The 20,563-nt window shown below is 40.3% G+C and overlaps 1 long non-coding RNA gene across 1 annotated transcript; it reads left to right on the forward strand.

Annotated features, from left to right (window-relative positions):
• The first annotated feature begins 14,378 nt into the window (after window positions 1-14,378).
• On the forward strand, window positions 14,379-16,007 carry LOC121819966 (uncharacterized). Its single transcript, XR_006060372.2, has 2 exons — window positions 14,379-14,547; window positions 15,642-16,007. It is a non-coding gene; the product is annotated as an uncharacterized LOC121819966 (long non-coding RNA).
• The last annotated feature ends 4,556 nt before the right edge of the window (window positions 16,008-20,563 follow it).

Below are 20,563 nucleotides of genomic sequence, written 5' to 3' on the forward strand. Positions count from 1 at the left end.
CCAGAGAACAGATGAGTGAGCCTAGCAAGAGGAACGAGGAGGGCAAAACAGAGCCCAGGACTGCGGGATTGGTAGCATTATGGACTCAAGATTAATGAAAGGAGATATCTTGTGCCAGAGTTGGGGCAGAGAGACAAAAAAGGACAGATCTCTGCTGTTGAGAGGGAATGGCCAGCATAGACTGTGAACACTGGGAACAAGACTCAGAAGAAGGCTACCTCTGGTTTTCTATTTTGGCATTATGTACCTGGTGTTTCAACATCAGCTTTATTTCCATTTATAGATAAAAGCATAGGAAAAGCCTTGAAATATGCAGTAGATGCTAATATACTTACATCTGAAATCTGAGAACCCAGAGGTCCGACACAGCTCTATTCCTGCTTCCCTCAGGGATGCCAGGCAGCAGGACACATCACGTTGACAGTTTTAAATGATCTGTTTTATTACCTTTTGTTTTTTGAAAACTGTGGGGTCAGAGAATGGTATCAGTTTTAATGTTGTCTTCCTTCCCTATGTAGGGAGTTTTGATTGCTAGAGGAATCATTTATACTAAAAATAACTTAAATGTTAAAAGACAAAATGTTTATTTGAAATTTAATGTGCCTGACCTGAAACCAAAGTTATTAAATAACTTTCCTCCAAGTCAAGACATTTACCTAAGACCCTTCACTTAAGATGCTTTCTCAGAAAATAAGGAACAAGCTACTTCCATATTAGTATGAATTGTTTAATAAACTAGTGGTTTTAGCATACTTACTTAGTTATTGAAGTTTAAATTTTATTTAATTTGTTGGTGCAGACTCTTATCTGTCTCTTTCATTGCAGGATGGATTTTCCTTATATTTTCCCACAATTCTTATCTATATTTTGGAGATTAAGACCACACCTGTAGCTTCTGATGCCAACTCTATGGGAATTAAGGGCCCCTTAGGAGTGAGAAGCCACCATTGCAGTGTGATCCAGTAACAAATACTTTTTGAGTATCTGTGGTGTAAATACAAGTGATGTACAAAAGTACCCATTTCATTCATCTATATTTAGTTAAAATTCTACTTTAATAATAGTAATAATCGTACCGATGAAGTGCTAAGTGCCAGGTACCATGTAGACATTGTGCTAGCCAATAATGCATATTGTCTCATGTAATCCCCATACCCAAATGTTCTTCAATAGAGGAATGGATAAAGCATCTGTATTTACATACATACACTGGAATATTGACTCATTGGAAAAGACTCTGATGCTGGGAGGGATTGAGGGCAGGAGGAGAAGGGGACGACAGAGGATGAGATGGCTGGATGGCATCACTGACTCAATGGACGTGAGTCTGAGTGAACTCTGGGAGTTGGTGATGGACAGGGAGGCCTGGCGTGCTGCGATTCATGGAGTGGCAAAGAGTTGGACACAACTGAACTGGATTGGAATATTGGCCATAAAAAAAGAACAAAATAATGCCATTTGCAGCAACATGGATGGACCTAGAGACTGTCATATTGAATGAAGTAATTTAGAGAAAGACAAATATCATGTTATCACTTTATGTGGAATCTAAAAAAAATAGTACAAATGAACTTATTTACACAACAAAAATAGAGTCACAGATGTATGAAAACAAATGTTCAGCTACCAGGGGGAAAAAGGAGAGAAGGGGTAAATTGCAAAGTTGGGACTGACATATACATCTACTACTATGTATAACATGGAGAGTTTCCCAGGTGGCAAAGTAGTAAAGAATCTGCCTGCAAGGCAGGAGACCCAGGCTCGATCCCTGGGTTGGGAAGATCCCCTGGAGTAGGAAATGGCAACCCACTCCAGAATTCTTGCCTGGAGAATTCCATAGACTGAGGAGCCTGGTGAGATACAGTCCATGGGGTTGCAAAGAGCTGGACACTACTGAGCAAAAGAGCAAGCATATATAAAATAGATAACCAATCAGGATGTATTGTATCGCACAGGGAACTCTATTCAGTGCTCTGTAAGAATCTAAAAAGGAGTGGACATACGTATATGTATAACCGATTGACTTTCCTGTACGCCTGAAACATTGTAAATGACACTGTAGATCAACTGTACTCCAACACCACTTGTATTGGTCGGCTTGGGCTGCCGTAACCATATACCATACACTGGATGGCTTACACAACAGAAATTTATTTCCTCACAGTTCTGGAGGCTGGACGTCAAAGATCAAACAGAATTGGTTTCTCCTGAGACTTCTCTCCTTGGGTTGTAGATAGCTGTTTTCTCCTTGTATCTTCACAGTCTTCCCTCAGAACCTGTCTGTATCCTAATCGCCTCTTCTTATGAGGACACCTGTCACATTGATTAAGACCCATCCCAATGATTTCATACAACTTTAATTACTTCTTTAGAGGCCCTATCTCAAAATACAGTTGTCTTCTGAGTCATTGGGGGTCAGGACTTCAACATATGAATTTGGGGGGAACACAATTCAGCTCATCTCTTTTCAAGTCATAAAGACTATGCTTTGCCTATAAGAGGAAATATTAAGCCACTAATCATTGATACATATGAACTTGTTTTTGTACAGCTAATTTCCTGCAGAAAGATTTTGATGATGAAAATAATGGAGAAAGTTGGGGCACTGGATCCTTTAAAGAAAGAAGAAAAATGAGCAAGAAAGGGGAACCAGGGATATTAGAAAGCTGGCATCTCCTAATTTGCTATTTTTGGTAGGGCCAGATTTATGGAAATAAATTAAACACAAGTGTTACTTTCTGTTTTTATTTCTATATTTCATCTTTCTAGCTTCTTAACATTTATTTTCTCTGAAAGTGTCACTGCTATCCATCCAAGCCAGCAGGCTCCTCAGCTCTTGGAAAGGCTTCTCAATAACCTCATTGTCACTTCTGAAATAGTGTACACACACACACACCAGTTACAATCTGCTAGATTCTCTAACATTTAAAAGTAAATTATTAAAAAATTATAGTCCTCCATTGATTTGATTGCAATTCAGAAGTTGTTAGGACGTATTTGGAATAGTTAATATAAATTTAAAGGGAGCCAATCAGGAGGGATGAGTTTTTCCTGGTGAGTTCCCAGTTTCCATCGGAGCTGTTTCATGGAAAAGAACATATCAGAGGGTAAACCTGAGCACTGCTCACATCCTGCCTTCCAGAAGCCCTGATTTCTATCAGCGTAACCTCCTGGGAGCCAAGCCTGATGGGAGGGGGCGGGGCCTTCCCCTCTATCCTCATCTATCACGAGCAGGTTCTGCCATGTCTCACTCTTCTCCCACGCTAGTGAGTCTGCCTATGGAGGCATCCTGCTGGAACTGCCACTTTTCCAGAGGCAAAATTAACTACCAGTTTACTTTTGGACACCAAGTTCAGTGTTAATAACCCCGCCTGACAGCCTGTTAAGAGCTGCCTGAGTCAGGAAGGACGAATAGGTTTCAGTTTGCATGCCAACTCCAGATGATTGATTGTTACTGACTGTCTAGGAGAGGAGGGTGTTATATGAAGGCTGTGAGGCCATTTTTAAAAAGAAAGAAAGGCTTAATCAATTAGTGAGGTTTACTATTGGGAGAGAGACTAGTGGCACAAATATAAATTCATTTCCATCATTAATCAATTCAGAGCTGCAATTTACCGAGAGCTTACCCTGTGCCAGGCACCGGGCTCAGCCTAGTACATTCATCATCTCAGTGAATCTTCACAACTCTGCAGGATAGGTGATATATATCCTCTTTGTAAGGGTAAAGAAATGTAGGCATAGCGAAATCAAGTAATGAGTCCAAGATCACCGGGCTAGGTAGAACCAGAGCAGGAATTAGCACCCTGGCAGTCATAACATAGACTCCCTGAAACAATACACCAAATGTGTGGATTTGGATTTGAACTGAGGTTTCCACAAGCAGAGGTGCTCCAACCATTACTAGACAATCACCAGCAAGGGCCAGGGAGTGTCATTTCCTTACACATGTCCTCTATACAGCCTTCCTGGTTTGTAGGTGGATATGGAGGTAAAGGTGGGGTTTGGGAGAGAAAGACTTATCTTTCTCTAGTTAAGTCCACACATATTGATGAGCACCTACTCGGTGGCAAGAATTTGGGGATACAGCAGTTTCCTGCCTTCAATGAGCTTATGCCCAAGTGGAGAGAGACAGCCAACAAACTTAAATAACTTCAGACCCTGATAACTGTGATGGAGATGCTTAAACAGGGTTACAGGGTGGGACTGAGTAGGGGATTACTTTAGCCAGGGATGAAGGCCTCTTGAGAAAGGGGAAGAAGACAGCTAATGGAAATCTATGGACAAGCACCCCTAAACAGAAGAAGCAGAAATTGCAAGGCCCTGACGTGTAAGGAACTTGCCATGTTTGAAAGAAAAAGGCTCAGCTGTTTGCTATTACCTCATTCAAGACTAACATGGCCATGCTACAGGAATTGTCTGGAGTTTCCCTGCACAAAACCACTTGATAGGGGAGACAGAGGCAAGTGATTTGCCTTCTCTTTTCTCCTTTCACTCTCCAAATGTGTTGTGTTGATAAATCAGTGAGAGGTCACACATGCCAAAATCTTCAGCTTTGGGAGGGATTAAATTCATTTGCTGGGAGAAGAATAGAATTACTGTATGCCTTGCCTGTAGTTCCTAGTTCATTTTCACATACCTTCCTTTGTTTTACCCTTGCACTGGTCTTTTAAGATAGTTATTGGTGGTATCCCCATTTCAAAGATGAGGAAACTGAGGCTGGGAGAGATCAAATACTCAAGATAACTAATAAGGGGCAGAAGCAGAGTAGGTCGTAGTTAAGACCTTGGACTCGAGTCAGACAGATTGGGTTTTTATTTTTGGTTTCAGCTCTTACTAGTTTTGTAAACTTGGGCAAGTTCCTTACCCCTTCTAAGCCTCAGTTTCCCCATCTGTAAGGATAACAACAATGCCTTCCTCTCACAGGTTTTGTGTTAAATTAGAAAGGTACTGAAGATGCTTAGTCCAGGGCTGGGACCACAGCATGCACTGGGTGAACATATCCTTTGCTATGAGGAGGCAGCGAGCTGGGACTGAATTCCAGCATTTCCAGCTCCTCAGTACAAGGCCCTTCGTGTGTGACTGTGAATGAGTTATTCAACTGCTCAGTGTTTCTGTTGCCTCCTTTGTAAAGGATAGATAAAATACTGGTTACTCACAGGCTGATGTGAAGACGCAGTAACTTACTACACATCCAGTGCTTAGAACAGTGTGTGCACACAGTAATCTCCCTAAAGCAATGTACTCATAAAGGCTGAAAGATGGAGGTGGGGTGAGTTTAGCTAGCAGGCGTTTTTCAAGCAGCACTTGTCACTTCCATCCTGAAGGAACAAATACCGGCAGGAACCTACACGTACATCCTGCTCATCACCCACCTCGCACTATTGGGGGCGGCATTGAGGCTTGATTTGCAAACCTACCTCTGCCGCCTCTCCTGCACCTGTCAAAACTGTAGGGGCTGCTCAACAACACATGAAAAATCTAATTTGCTATAAAGTCATTTTTTTCCCCCCAAACACATCTGTTCATACTTGAAGGTGGCAAAAACACATTTGAGAATTTGCAATCCCGCATAGAGGGTATGAACTTGTCAGCTTGTTCTGTCAACAGGCTTGATGTCTCAGCCTTGTTGTCATCATAGAGCGGCTTGTTATCTGCCAAGCCTGATTGTTTCTCTCTCAAGGGGCAACTTGAAGGCTCTCTAACGGGAGGGAAAAGCTTTACCAAGCCCTAGAGATAATTAAAAGTCACAGCCCTTGACTTTGGAAAGTGGAAGTTTTGACCTCTGTGTTCTCAACTGGTTGAACTCTCAGGCCCTAAGGCTCTTGCCTGTTTCTCTCCTCTTGTCTCTGCACCTCTCCTTTTCTTTCTTCCCGTCCATGGCCTGCCTAATGGGGGTGGGAACTGGGTCAGCTTTGTTTGCCACTCTGTAAGTTTCAAATTAAGTTTCTATTTATTGTACATCTATCAGGTGCTTAATACATGACCTTGTTTAGTCCTTAAAAAACCCCTGAGGATTTGATTGGCCTACTTCATGTCAAAGCCAGGAATTTAAACCACAATGCTTCCTCTGAGTCTATGCAAAGAGCTTGCCTCTCTTGCCTGTTGAGTCATGGATGTTTGGGTTTTGTAATAGGGGACTGTAGTTTAATACTATACCTATATTTTGGACAACTGAGAAGGGTCAAATATAAGCAAGTAGTAGATTAAATAAAAAACAGGAGAAAATAATCCTAGATGCAGAAATTAAATTAGATGCATCTTGATGGCTTCTTGTAAGTGTCATTGAAGTGGAAGTGAAAGTGAAAGTATTAGTCGCTTAGTTATGTCGGACTCTTTGAGACCCTGTGGACTGTATTTAGCCCACGAGGCTCCTCTGTCCATGGGGTTTCCTAGGCAAGAATACTGGAGTGGGTTGCCATTTCACTTAAATAGATTTTATTAAAATCTGACTGGATAATAAGAAAGAGGTAGATCTCTGGCTGTGGGATCAGACCCAGGTGGGATCATATTTGAACTCTGTGTGTTGTCTTGGCAAGTCATCTAAATAAGCTAATGTGTGTAAAGCATCTGACCCATTGGTACTCCTAAATTAGTGTATACTTCCCTCTGTTTGAATCATACTTCTCTTTAGTGGATATAAAAGGGGACTTTTTCAACAACTTAAAGAACCACAGCATGAATGTAATTTTATGATGAAAGAAACAATAATCTTTCACCATGACCTGTCCAGATAGGTTAAAAAAATTATTTAAAAACTAAAACTAAGGAGACTAATGAGGCCTATATATATAAAATCACAACATCCTGTCATTGAGTAACAGTTGGTTTTGGCTGCCATTATAGCCTTTCAGTTAATTTTTTGGGGAAACCATTGCTACATAGTAAAAAAGAGATTGAATTAAATGAATATAATTTTCAGCTTCTTAGAGGAAGTTTCATTGGTATAGAGCATAATTGCCAGGAGAAAGAAGGTTATGTTTTGAATATGGGCAATGACTTCAGGAAATCCAGGCTGGACTTAGAGAAAGTGATGGAAACTGAGGTCCTTTTGCTTTGGGAGATTCTAGTTTCTTGTAATTGATGATACTCATGCCCAGGTCCAGTATCACGGAAAACAAATGATGCAGATGTGGGCATCTTTTTGTTTCTTTGTTAGGTATAAAAAAGGGCATGTGGACAAGTCTCTTTGGTAACCCAAGTGTCATAAAAAATTACTGGGGAATGTTACTTTTTCCATAGACTGACTTGGGGAAGAGTTATTTTGAAAACCATTCTCTTCAAGATGTTTAATTGTAAGTAAAAATAATAAGTGAAAATGTCAATTAATTTCATGGTGAAAAAAGAAACTTTAAAACAAAGATATGTTTAATGATGATTCAAGAAGTTTTTTTATTTCTTTAGAGTGACTGTTTATTTCTTCCTCTTGGCAACTTCTGCTATGTCAATTTTAGTAATAACATATGGATAAATATCACGTTCCATCCATTAGATAAATGTGATTTATCCTTTAGCTTTTTTAAACCACATGGTTGGTGGTTTTCACAAAAGGAGATGTTTTGCTCTTGCTAAATGACTAATGGTACACTTTGTTTTATATCACCAGAAGAGGAGAGTAATTGATTTAAATGCTTGTTTAGAAAGGATTTTTGAAAAAGCACTTCATCTTTCAAGAATGGGGCACCTGAAGCCTGAATGAAGGTCCCAATCAATTCTCCTTTGTTTCAGAAAATTGAAGGCTGTTTTAAAAAAAAGAACAAAACGCAAAGAAAAGACGAGGTTCTAGAAAAGGTATTGAGCAGAAAGAAAAGCTGATGGATTTAAAAGTTAGGGATTTAAAATGTTAACACTGGCATCTTCTTTTGTAGTATCTATTTTCTGTAGCCTTTTAAAAGTATAAAAGTGAGGACAGTGGGTTAAATCAATTTGTGTCACAGCATTGGAAAAAATGTTTGACATTTTTTCAAGATCAAAATAGAGGCATGTTCAACCCAATCTGAAAGCTTCCTGCCTTTTTTTTTTTTAATTCTTTTACCATGGGTAATGATTGTGGGTATATCTCTTTATCCTGAATTTGAAACTAGTTCTATGTCAACTAAGATCATGAACTGCTGTTGAAACTGGGATAGATTGAGAGAAAACAAAACCCCCCAAATTAGTAACTCGATATGGAATAATCTGAGAAGTCTTCCTGAAGGAGGAGAATGTTATATTGTGGGAATAAATCATATTTAATATAGATAAAGTAACTTATGTAGGTTGTTCTCCGATTTCTCTGTTTCAATCAATGATGATCTATCTATGAATCTACGAATTGGTCTATCTTGTGTATTTATACACATACACCATGCAAATATAAGATGCAATCATAGAGATGGAATTGCCAAATCAAGTAGCTTTATAAATTTTTGTAGATATTGTCAATTGTCATCTAAACAGTTCATAGAAATGTATATTCCTACTAACAGTATAACATCATAACATCATGAGAAACACTGGGCTGCATGAAGCACAAGCTGGAATCAAGATTGCCGGGAAAAATATCAATAACCTCAGATATGCAGATAACACTATCCTTATGGCAGAAAGTGAAGAGGAACTAAAGAGCCTCTTGATGAAAGTGAAAGAGGAGAGTGAAAACATTGGCTTAAGGCTCAACATTCAGAAAACTAAGATCATGGCATCTGGTTTCATCACTTCATGGCAAATAGATGGGGAAATAGTGGAAACAGTGGCTGATTTTATTTTTCTGGGCTCCAATATCACTGAAGATGGTGAGTGCAGCCATGAAATTAAAAGATGCTTACTCCTTGGAAGGAAAGTTATGACCAACCTAGACAGCGTATTCAAAAGCCGAGACATTACTTTGCCAACAAAGGTCCATCTAGTCAAGGCTATGGTTTTTCCAGTAGTCATGTATGGATGTGAAAGTTGGACTATAAAGAAAGCTGAGCACCAAAGAATTGATGCTTTTGAACTGTGGTGTTGGAGAAGACTCTTGAGAGTCCCGTGGACTGCAAGGAGATCCAATCAGTCCATCATAAAGGAGATTGGTCCTGGGTGTTCATTGGAAGAATTTATGTTGAAGCTGAAACTCCAATACTTTGGCCACCTCATGCAAAGAGCTGACTCATTTGAAAAGACCCTGATGCTGGGAAAGATTGAGGGCAGGAGGAGAAGGGGACGACAGAAGATGAGATGGTTGGATGGCATCACCAACTCAATGGACGTGGGTTTGGGTGGACTCTGGGAGTTGGTAATGGACAGGGAGGCCTGGCGTGCTGCGATTCACGGGGTCGCAAAGAGTCAGACATGACTGAGCGACTGAACTGAATTGAACTAACAGTATATGAGATTGTTTTCCTCATATTTATACAGGGTATTATAAAAGTTTTAAATCTTTGCTAATCTAATATGTGAAAGATAGTATCTTATGATTTTTAGAATTTTTTTAGTTATAAAGAAGATTAAGTTATAATCTTTTCACACATACAGGCCATCTGTGATTCTTTGTAAATTGTCAGTTCATCTCTTCACCCATATTTTTTAAAAAATATTAAGCCTAGCTTTTGTAATTCTTTGGCTTTTAACTTTGAATGTGGCTTCTTTCAACTTTTGATCTTTATTTACCTTTATAAGTAAATACTTATAAAAGTATTGTAAAATACTTTTTACTATTTTCCTGTTAGTATTTTTCATCTTTACTCCAAAATAATCTCTTGTGTTTTTTTTTCTATGTAAATTTATTTATTTCATTCCTTTTACTTTTTAATTCTCTTATTTTGTAATCAAGCTTTTGGTTGTGTTCTCTCCTTGGCCATGGAACTTTCCTATTTAACTCAGGAAGGCAAGGTAGACTGGAGGTCGCCTCTGTAGCTGCCCTGTTACCACTCCCATCCCCTTCATGAACCTCTTATGCTCTCACTTCTACCTGAAAACCTTAAAAAATAGCTGCACTTGCCCAGGACAACGCTAGTTTTCTCTTGGACAGATGGCGCTCTTGTTTTCCTGCAATGGTGATAGTTTTGATTACTCACACTATCCACAAACCATCTCCAACTTCTGAATAGTAGCAGGGGGTCTGTGAATGGGAAAGGAGATGAGAACCTGTCCTTTGTACTTATCCTTATCTGCACTGTTTGAGGTGTTTCCATAACCATGTAGTATTTTCATAAAATAAACAAAACCCAGGAAATCCTGTATTCTTCAACATTTATAGGCAATGGCCATGGGACAAAGCATGTCGTTAGTGTCCTACTTATGGCATGAGAATTCTGGACCCTGCTCTGATGTTGGTAGATATGTCTTGATAGATGCTCCTGGAATGTGGCACTACTGAACATCTGCACCCATGTGGTGGACAGACCCTAAATTGGCCCCCCATGACCCCGGTCTTCTGGTATTCATGGCCTGTGTAAACCCTTTTTCTTGTGAGTGAGACCCAGGACCCGCTTTTAACTGACAAGCTATGGCAAAGGCAATGGACTGGCAGTCCCATGACTGTGGACAGATCACACTGCTCGTTGTTGACTCTCACTTCTGCTTTTCTGCTGCCTTAATAGAAGCAAGGAAACTGCCACTCCTTCACCATCCTTCCTGAATCCTTGTCCCTGAACTCCTGTGGCTACAGTTTCAGGTCACTGCTCTGGCTTCCACTGACCTCCTTTCTGGCATCAGGGGGTGCCCCTATTTTGTGTATGTGTTAATTTGGTTTTTCATTTAAAAGAATTTTAATTGTATTTTACAAACCATTTCTAGGAGTTGCAGTGGTAGGATTTTCAAGGTTTCTTAATCTGCCATATTGCTGAAACTGGGTCACTCAAAAGTAAATTTTTCTAAACTTGTAAGTCATACTTCTTATCTCTGGAGGCCTTAAAGTTTTGTTTGGTAACAACCACTTCAATACCTCAAAGTGTCAGCATCACCCTGAAATCTCCTTCACTCAGCATCTCTACCGTCCACAAATCACAAGAATCTGGACACCACTTGGTAAAGTCCCACCTCTGCTCACCTTCAAATGCAAGTCCATGTATGAACACATGCTTACACATATGCATATCTTTACCCCCTGTCAACAGAGTTTCTGAAAGTGTTAGTCACTCAGTTGTGTCTGACTCTGCGACTCCATGGACTGTAGCCTGCCAGGTTCCTCTGCCCATGGAATTCTCCAGGCAAGAATATTGAGGAGTGAATACTGGGGTGGGTTGCCATTCCCTTCTCCAGGGGATCTTCCTGACCCAGGGACTGAACCTGAGTCTCCTGCACTGCAGGCAGATTCTCTACCCTCTGAGCCACCAGGGAAGTGGGACACCAATGGGCCAGAAGGTAGGCAGTGAGAGGTAGCATAATGAACTCTCCCTTGTTCCCTGAGAGTGCCTTGTTCTCTTGGGTGTTCTTTGAACTTACTATTCCCTACTTGGGCTATTCTCCTTCCTCCTACATGGCGAACACCTGTTCATCATTCAAAACCCAGCTCAGTTATCCCTTCTGCAGAGCTTTTCCTGCCCCTTATTAACTTGTATATCCTTCTAATTATTGGATTCATTACACTACACCGTTGCATTTGCGTGTCTATCTTCTTCACTAAGCTTTGAGGTCTTTGTATCTTTAATGCCTAGCAGGTTCCTGGTTCATAGCAGGCATTCAACAAACACTTACTGCCTTTAACTTATTAAGACTTCAGTGTGACTTCAGGGAAATGTATTGACAATAGGGATGGCAATCTTCCCCCATCACCTCAAAATTTGGGAAAGTCACCCAAAGGTTATGTACTTTTAAAGGTGTTAAAAGGGGGAAATTGCTGGGGATATAAAATGCTACAGCCACCAGGGGAACCAGTTTGATGGTTTCTCAAAAAGTTAAAGTTGGAATTAGCATATGATTTAGCAATTCTACTTCTAGTATATACCCCAAAGAACTGATACCGGAGACTCAAATAGGGACTTAACATCAATATTCATAATAGCATTATTCACAGTAGCCAAAGATAGGAACAACTCAAATGTCCATCAACAGTGGATCGGAAAAACAAAATATGTATACAATGTGTGTATGTTGAAAATACAGTGGAATATTATTAGGCCTTAAAAAGGAAGGAACCTCTAACACATGCAGCAACATGGATGTACCTTGAAAACACTATATTAAGTGAAGGAAGTCAGACATAAGAGGACAAATATTATATGATTTCAGCTATATATAGGCAAATTATATATAGAATAGGCAAATCATCAAGACAGAAGGTAGAATTGTGGTTGCCAGAAACTGAAGGGAGGGAGTAGTGGGGAGTTACTATTTAATGGATACAGAGTTTCTGTTTGGGATCATGAAAAAGTTCTTGAAATGGATGGTGGTGGTGGTGGTTACACAGCATTTTTTGTATACCTAATGTCACTCAGCCTGGTTCCAAATAGGAGAAGGAGTACATCAAGGCTGTATATTGTCACCCTGCTTATTTAACTTATATGCAGAGTACATCATGAGAAATGCTGGGCTGGAAGAAGAACAATCTGGAATCAAGATTGCCAGGAGAAATATCAATAACCTCAGATATGCAGATGATACCACCATTATGGCAGGAAGTAAAGAGGAACTAAAGAGCCTCTTGATGAAAGTGAAAGAGGAGAGTGAAAAAGTTGGCTTAAAGCTCAACATTCAGAAAACAAAGAGCATGGCATCTGGTCTCATCACTTCATGGGAAATAGATGGGGAAACAATGGAAACAGTGTCAGACTTTATTTTTCTGGGCTCCAAAATCACTGCAGATGGTGACTGCAGCCATGAAATTAAAAGACGCTTACTCCTTGGAAGAAAAGTTATGACCAACCTAGATAGCATATTCAAAAGCAGAGACATTACTTTGCAGACTAAGGTCCATCTAGTCAAGGCTATGGTTTTTCCTGTGGTCATGTATGGATGTGAGAGTTGGACTGTGAAGAAAGCTGAGTGCCAAAGAATTGACGCTTTTGAACTGTGGTGTTGGAGAAGACTCTTGAGAGTCCCTTGGACTGCAAGGAGATCCAACCAGTCCATTTTGAAGGAGATCAACCCTGGGATTTCTTTGGAAGGAATGATTCTGAAGCTGAAACTCCAGTACTTTGGCCACCTCATGTGAAGAGTTGACTCATTGGAAAAGACTCTGATGCTGGGAGGGATTGGGGGCAGGAGAAGAGGGGACAATAGAGGATGAGATGGCTGGATGGCATCATTGACTTGATGGACGTGAGTCTGAGTGAACTCCAGGAGTTGGTGATAGACAGAGAGGCCTGGCGTGCTGCGGTTCATGGGGTCGCAAAGAGTCAGACACGAACGAGTGATTGAACTGAACTGAATGTCACTTAATTGTACACTTGCTGCTGCTGCTGCTAAGTCACTTCAGTCGTGCCCGACTCTGTGTGACCCCATAGACGGCAGCCCACCAGGCTCCCCCGTCCCTGGGATTCTCCAGGCAAGAACACTGGAGTGGGTTTCCATTTCCTTCTCCAATGCATGAAAGTGAAAAGTGAAAGTAAAGTCGCTCAGTCATGTCCGACTCTTAGCGACCCCATGGACTGCAGCCCACCAGGCTCCTCCATCCATGGGATTTTCCAGGCAAGATTACTGGAGTGGGGTGCCATTGCCTTCTCCAGTTGTACACTTAAAAGTGGTTAAAACAGTAATATTTAAGTTGTGTATATGTTACCATAATATTAAGTAAGGTGGTCTCTCGAGGATGGGGGAAGGGTAAAATTCATCTAGAGAAAGGACCCACATCTGAGGGTCTGGCATCCTGTCCCAGGGAAGAGTTGACCTCTGCAATCAGAGCTTAATTTTGTTCTGCAAATTACTTGGGAATAAAGAGGGAAAGGAATAACCCTTTATTGCTTTTTCTGAAATGAATTTAGATTCAAATAATACTTCCCTGTACCATCTGGATTAACTCTTAATATTTCCAAGTAATACTATAGAGATCTAAACAGATTTGCTGCTTAACCAATCACTCTGTAGTTAGAAACAGGTAAATGTGACAGTATAACCAGACATTTCAGCCAACCTGGTTAAGCCTAGGTCAGTGATTAGCCTGTGCTGCATTTCCTGCACAATAGGGAGAGAAAGGCTTAAATCTTCTTTGTTGCAGGTTAACTTGAAGACCTGGGTCAGAGAATGATCACACTTGCCTCTCCAGAATTTCACCAGATAATCACAATGCAAACTGACAGAGGGAGTAGGAAAACACGCTGTATCTGTCTTCATTTGGCCTGTGTTAAATACAGACAGCATGTGGTCGCATTATGAACTCTTGAGACAGACATGCTTCTGGAGACCTTTCCAGTCCTGTTGCTGCTGCCATGGCAACTGCTGGATCTTTCTCTTTCAGCCCTTCCTCCAGTACTTGACCGTGAAGCGTGACTTCTGGTTAGCGCTCTAGGAAAGTCCCATTTTGTAGACGGCTGCAGTCTCTGAATATATAAGTGGAACTATGTCTTCTTGCTGCTCAGAGCAAAGCTGCTATTTGGGGTCTGAGCCTCTCTCTGTGGATGCCACTCAGAGAATCTGGGTTGCTCCTTTCAGGTAGGTGCTTATGTAACCTGGAGATGTTATGGGGCCTGCTTCTCTCCCATTGTGTGACTCCCCCAGTAGAAACATAACCACAGTCATGGTGGTGAGTAACTAGGGGAAAACACAAAGAACTGAATGATGTGCTTCTCCGGAGTTGTGTGACAGACAGGTTTGAGGGGGAGATTCTCAAGGGGTGATGTCATTATAGTGCTTCAGGGTAGAAGCAACAGCCAATATTGAAAAAAATCAAGCAGCAGTTCCGAAAATGTTGATTTCAATCTCCAATTTCATTAACACGATTTTCTAGGTTAGTGGATTAAATAGAATGGACAATCTAATGAGTGGATTTAAAGCATCTTTTTAGACTTTCTCTTGATATACAGTATTTACAGGTCACTGTGGCATGTGACTCTGACAGCTGTTGAGGCTGGAGGACCATTGTTCACTAGCAGTTTTTCATAAAGAGAAATGATTTTGTAAGACATTAGAAATAGACCTTTGTATTTAAAATGACTCCTTTCTTCCAATTTTCATTTATACATAATTAAAATTCAAAGAAGTGCATAAAAAGCACTTTTTTTTGGATCTAGGGATGGTCAGATCTTAATGTAGTAAAAGAAATTAGTTTTCTATATAATAAGGGCTTAGGAATTTGTAATTTATGGCCTTATCACTTTGCTGTGCCTTATATTTTTGCATTTCTTAGCACTGTGTATTAACAAATATTCATTAAATCCCTGTGAGCAAGATCCCTTGAGTTAAAAGACTGATATCATCATTGTCTTACCTACTTTGTCAGAAGAGAGAAATGAAGATGGATTAAGCTTGTTCTTTCCTTCCTAGAGGAATTTGGCTAGAATAATGATTCACTTGCCTAAAATTGGCTGGAAACATGGGAGGGAGGTGGAAAGGAGAGAAGAAAGCCTCTATGTTTTAAAATTTGACTTACATTCAGACTCCCTGGAGATTTGAAGGAAGGCAAGGCTCTGGGCTTCATCTTGACTTTGGATCATGTTGCTTCTGCTGATGACTATGTAAATAAATTTATAGCACATAACACATGCCAACTCACATGCCTCTTCTGTTTTCTTCTCACCACACTGCAGATCTGCCTTTTTGTGTTCTCGTGGTCTCCCTGGGACATTTGCCTCAGATGCCCTAACACCAAGGAGTCCTTTGATCAGAACAGTGGAGAGTGCAGCCCAGAAGCAGATATCTGGGCTCAGGGAGATGCTCAGCAGGGAGAATCCCAGAGCACCTGTTCCCAGCCCAGGGGTCACGTCACCTGCTACACCATGGACATCTACCACGTGACCCCTGGGAGTGAGGGCCAGTGCCCACAAAGTAGTTGCCATCATGTACCACGAGCTTCTCAAACCCTCTAAAGTGGCCATCACTCTTCCTATTGACCTTTCTCTTTGGGTTCAACTTTTTGTGGTTAGTTTTGTTTATTAAATCTTTACTTGATCACATTCTGTATTTGAGTAGAGTATCTCTGTTTTGAAATTGAAGTTCTATTTCATACTTTTCTTACAACACTTATTCCTACAGAACAGATAAGCAGGAAGAAAATTTGTTATTTTGAGGTTTCATGGAGAAATTAAGGAGGTGCAGGAAAAAGAGACAGTCTCTTTAGAGAGTGGAGAGAAAGAAATCAGACCTGTCAGAGATGGTAGGTGACTTTAAAAACAGTGAGGTCTGATTTATACATCTATACAACTATATATACATATATATATATATATATATATATATATATATATGAAATTCTTATGGTTCAAAACTCAAAAATTGGGATCTCCTTTCCACCTCATCCTCAATTTATCCAAACCACCTCTTCTACTTTCCCTGCCCTAGTAACAACTGTTATTTTCTTAAGAAAGTTTCCAGAGTTTCTTTGTGCATATCCAAGTAAATATGAATACATCTATTGATTTATTTGTTTATTTAACAAATTATCAAGTGTTCCAGGCAAAAAACAGAGAGATTCCTGTCTCCCCAAAGATGACATTCTAGCTGGAATTTATAGATTAGATATATTAATTTTATAGATGAAAATTTTAGACTCAGGTTATGAAAACTGGTCAAGGTCACAGATTCTAAGGTCTAATTCTGAAGCTAAAGGTTATATCGTGGTTTAGGCTCACTACAGTCTTTGCTTTGCAAGGTAAATACCAGGCTGAAGAGTCACGAGCCTTCTGTCCTTCATGTTTAAAGTAGCTGGGCCATGACTTTGAGTAGCACAGGTAAATGTGTATGTAATACATGGAATGCTATCATTCTGCGGTTGCTTACAGAATGTGTGATACTTGGCATTCAGCTTGGTATATTTTCCCTTTTGCTATAAAATATCGTACCAAATCCACCCCTGTGAGGCCATCAAATGTCCTCATTGGCTGTCAAATCTCTATGCTTTCCTGAAGGTTGCTAAGGTGGTTTTAAAATGAATTGCAAGGTTCCCACATAAAACTCATAGTCATTGTTTTGCTATGATGATAAAATAGTATAGTTGTCATTTGAAAGCTTTCCCACCTCCCTCCCCATAACATCTTTCTGGGTCATCCCCATGCACCAGCCCCAAGCATGCTGCATCCTGCGTCAGACATAGACTGGCGATTCAATTCACATGATAGTATACATGTTAGAATGGCATTCTCCCAAATCATCCCACCCTCTCCTCTCCCTCTGAGTCCAAAAGTCCGTTATACACATCTGTGTCTCTTTCCTGTCTTGCATACAGGTCGTCATTGCCATCTTCCTAAATTCCATATATGTGTTAGTATACTGTATTGGTGTTTTTTCTGGCTTACTTCACTCTGTATAATCGGCTCCAGTTTCATCCATCTCATCAGAACTGATTCAAATGAATTCTTTTAACGGCTGAGTAATACTCCATTGTGTATATGTACCACAGCTTTTATCCATTCATCTGCTGATGGACATCTAGGTTGTTTCCATGTCCTGGCTATTATAAACAGTGCTGCGATGAACATTGGGGTACATGTGTCTCTTTCAATTCTGGTTTCTCGGTGTGTATGCCCAGCAGTGGATTGCTGGGTCATAAGGTAGTTCTATTTGCAATTTTTAAGGAATCTCCACACTGTTCTCCATAGTGGCTGCATTTATTGCTTGCAGATTTTGGATCGCAGCCATTCTGACTGGTGTGAAGTGGTACCTCATTGTGGTTTTGATTTGCATTTCTCTAATAATGAGTGATGTTGAGCATCTTTTCATGTGTTTGTTAGCCATCCGTATGTCTTCTTTGGAGAAATGTCTATTTAGTTCTTTGGCCCATTTTTGATTGGGTCGTTTATTTTCTGGAGTTGAGCTGCATATTTTTGAGATGAGTTGTTTGTCGGTTGCTTCATTTGCTATTATTTTCTCCCATTCAGAAGGCAGAAGCTAAGTTTAATTAGATCCCATTTGTTTATTTTTGCTTTTATCAACACACAGAAATCCCTTGCATTCCTATACACGAATAATGAGAAAGTAGAAAAGAAATTAAGGAAACAATTCCATTCACCATTGCAACGAAAAGAATAAAATACTTAGGAATATATCTACCTAAAGCAATTTACAAATTCAATGCAATCCCTATCAAGCTACCAGCCACATTTTCACAGAACTAGAACAAATAATTTCAAGATTTGTATGGAAATACAAAAACCTCGAATAGCCAAAGCAATCTTGAGCTCTACTACAAAGCCACAGTCATCAAGACAGTATGGTACTGGCACAAAGACAAAGGAGGCAAGAATATACAATGGAGTAAAGATAATCTCTTTAACAAGTGGTGCTGGGAAACTGGTCAACCACTTGTAAAAGAATGAAACTAGATCACTTTCTAACACTGCACACAAAAATAAACTCAAAATGGATTAAAGATCTAAATGTAAGATCAGAAACTATAAAACTCCTAGAGGAGAACATAGGCAAAACACTCTCAGACATAAATCACAGCAGGATCCTCTATGATCCATTTGAAAGCTTTTAAGAACACATAATCTCACATAGCTTCCAGACTACTATTTGTCAGGTGACCAAATTCCTTGATTTGTCGCTGACTGAGTTTACAGGAGAGAGAACAAGTTTTCAGCCAAGTAGATCTGCTTTAGGAAAAAAATAGATCCCGCTCATTACATTGTAATGTAATGTAATTTACATTACAGTTGTACCTCTGATGTTCCTATCTCTATCTGAATTCTACGAAATCATTAAACTCAAGAAACATAACATCTTTATGGGCTAAAACCCACTTCTAGTCCAATGTCAGCTGCTTCATTTAAGTTACTGGAGCTGGACTGTCAATTCTGTGCAGCAATATGCTGCTGCTGCTGCTAAGTATTCAGTCGTTTCCGACTCCGTGCAACCCCATAGACGGCAGCCCACTAGGCTCCTCTGTCCCTGGGATTCTCCAGGCAAGAATACTGGAGTGGGTTGCCATTTCTTTCTCCAATGCATGAAAGTGAAAAGCGAAAGTGAAGTCGCTCAGTCATGTCCGACTCTTAGCAATCCCATGGACTGCAGCCAACCAGGCTCCTCCGTCCATGGGATTTTCCAGGCAAGGGTACTGGAGTGGGTGCCATTGCATGTAGTCATTTTTCTGTTATTCTTTCTCTTTGATTCTTAGAAAGCAAGAACTAAAATAAACTTAGCTTGTAACCCTGATAAGGAATTGACCCAAATACTTCTCCCTGTCATTGAAAATGTATTGATATTTTAGTGAGAAAACAATCAGCCTTAGAAGTGCTCCATTTTGCAGAAATGAAAGCTCTGAGAAACCGCTCAGTTAAGATCTTTTTATATGTGACTAATTTATTAAGTGGGTTTCCCAGGTGGTATAGTGGTAACGAAACTGCCTGCCAAATGTAGGAGATGCAAGAGAATCAAATGCAGGTTCTATCCCTGGATGGAGAAGATCCCCTGGAGTAGCAAATGGCAACCCACTCCAGTATTCTTGCCTGGAAAATTCCATGGAGATAAGAGCCTGTTGGGCTACAGTCCAGAGGGTGGCAAAGAGTCAGACATGACTGAACGATTGAGCACAAACACACTATTTATTAACCAAATGCATCTGTGATTCCAGAAACATAATTTTAAGAAATACATCTAATTATGGTTTCTCCATATGCCACATATTCACTTCATTTTTAGGTGCAGGCTATTAGTCACCTTCATATAAAAAATGGCTTTGTTTGTGCTCATTCATGCTAAGCTGCTTCAGTTCAGTTCAGTTCAGTTCAGTCGCTCAGTCGTGTCCGACTCTTTGCAACCCCATGAATCACAGCACGCCAGGCCTCCCTGTCCATCACCAACTCCCGGAGTTCACTCAGACTCACGTCCATCGAGTCCGTGATGCCAAACAGCCATCTCATCCTCTGTCATCCCCTTCTCCTCCTGCTCCAATCCCTCCCAGCATCAGACTCTTTTCTAGTGAGTCAACTCTTCACATGAGGTGGCCAAAGTACTGGAGTTTCAGCTTTAGCATCATTCCATCCAAAGAAATCCCAGGGTTGATCTCCTTCAGAATGGACTGGTTGGATCTCCTTGCAGTCCAAGTGACTCTCAAGAGTCTTCTCCAACACCACAGTTCAAAAGCATCAATTCTTCGGCGCTGAGTTGCTTCAGTCATGTCCAACTCTGTGTGACCCTATGGACCGTAGCCCACTAGCATCCTCTGTACATAGGATTCTCCAGGCAGTCATGTGATACATAGCAATGATATATGAAGGACAGAGATAGAAAAGAGTTTCTGACATTCTGTTGTGTTTTAAAAATTACTTAGAAGCAATACTCAGAAATATTCACTAAATAGTTGACAGCTTCAGTGTACATTTTGTAGTAAACTCCAGTTAGGTGACCAAAGATATCTCTCTATGGGAGAAAAACAAAAATCATAAGGGTAGAACCACTTGGCACTTTCTAAAAATCCTTGTAAGCTGCCAAACAGTTCTACCCTGCAGTGTAGACATCAAAACAACTGAAATCAATTATGTGATTATAAAGGCAAAGATGTCATTGTTATTAT

Source organism: Ovis aries, chromosome 7 (genome assembly GCF_016772045.2).
Source record: "Ovis aries strain OAR_USU_Benz2616 breed Rambouillet chromosome 7, ARS-UI_Ramb_v3.0, whole genome shotgun sequence".
Taxonomy (NCBI): domain Eukaryota; kingdom Metazoa; phylum Chordata; class Mammalia; order Artiodactyla; family Bovidae; genus Ovis; species Ovis aries.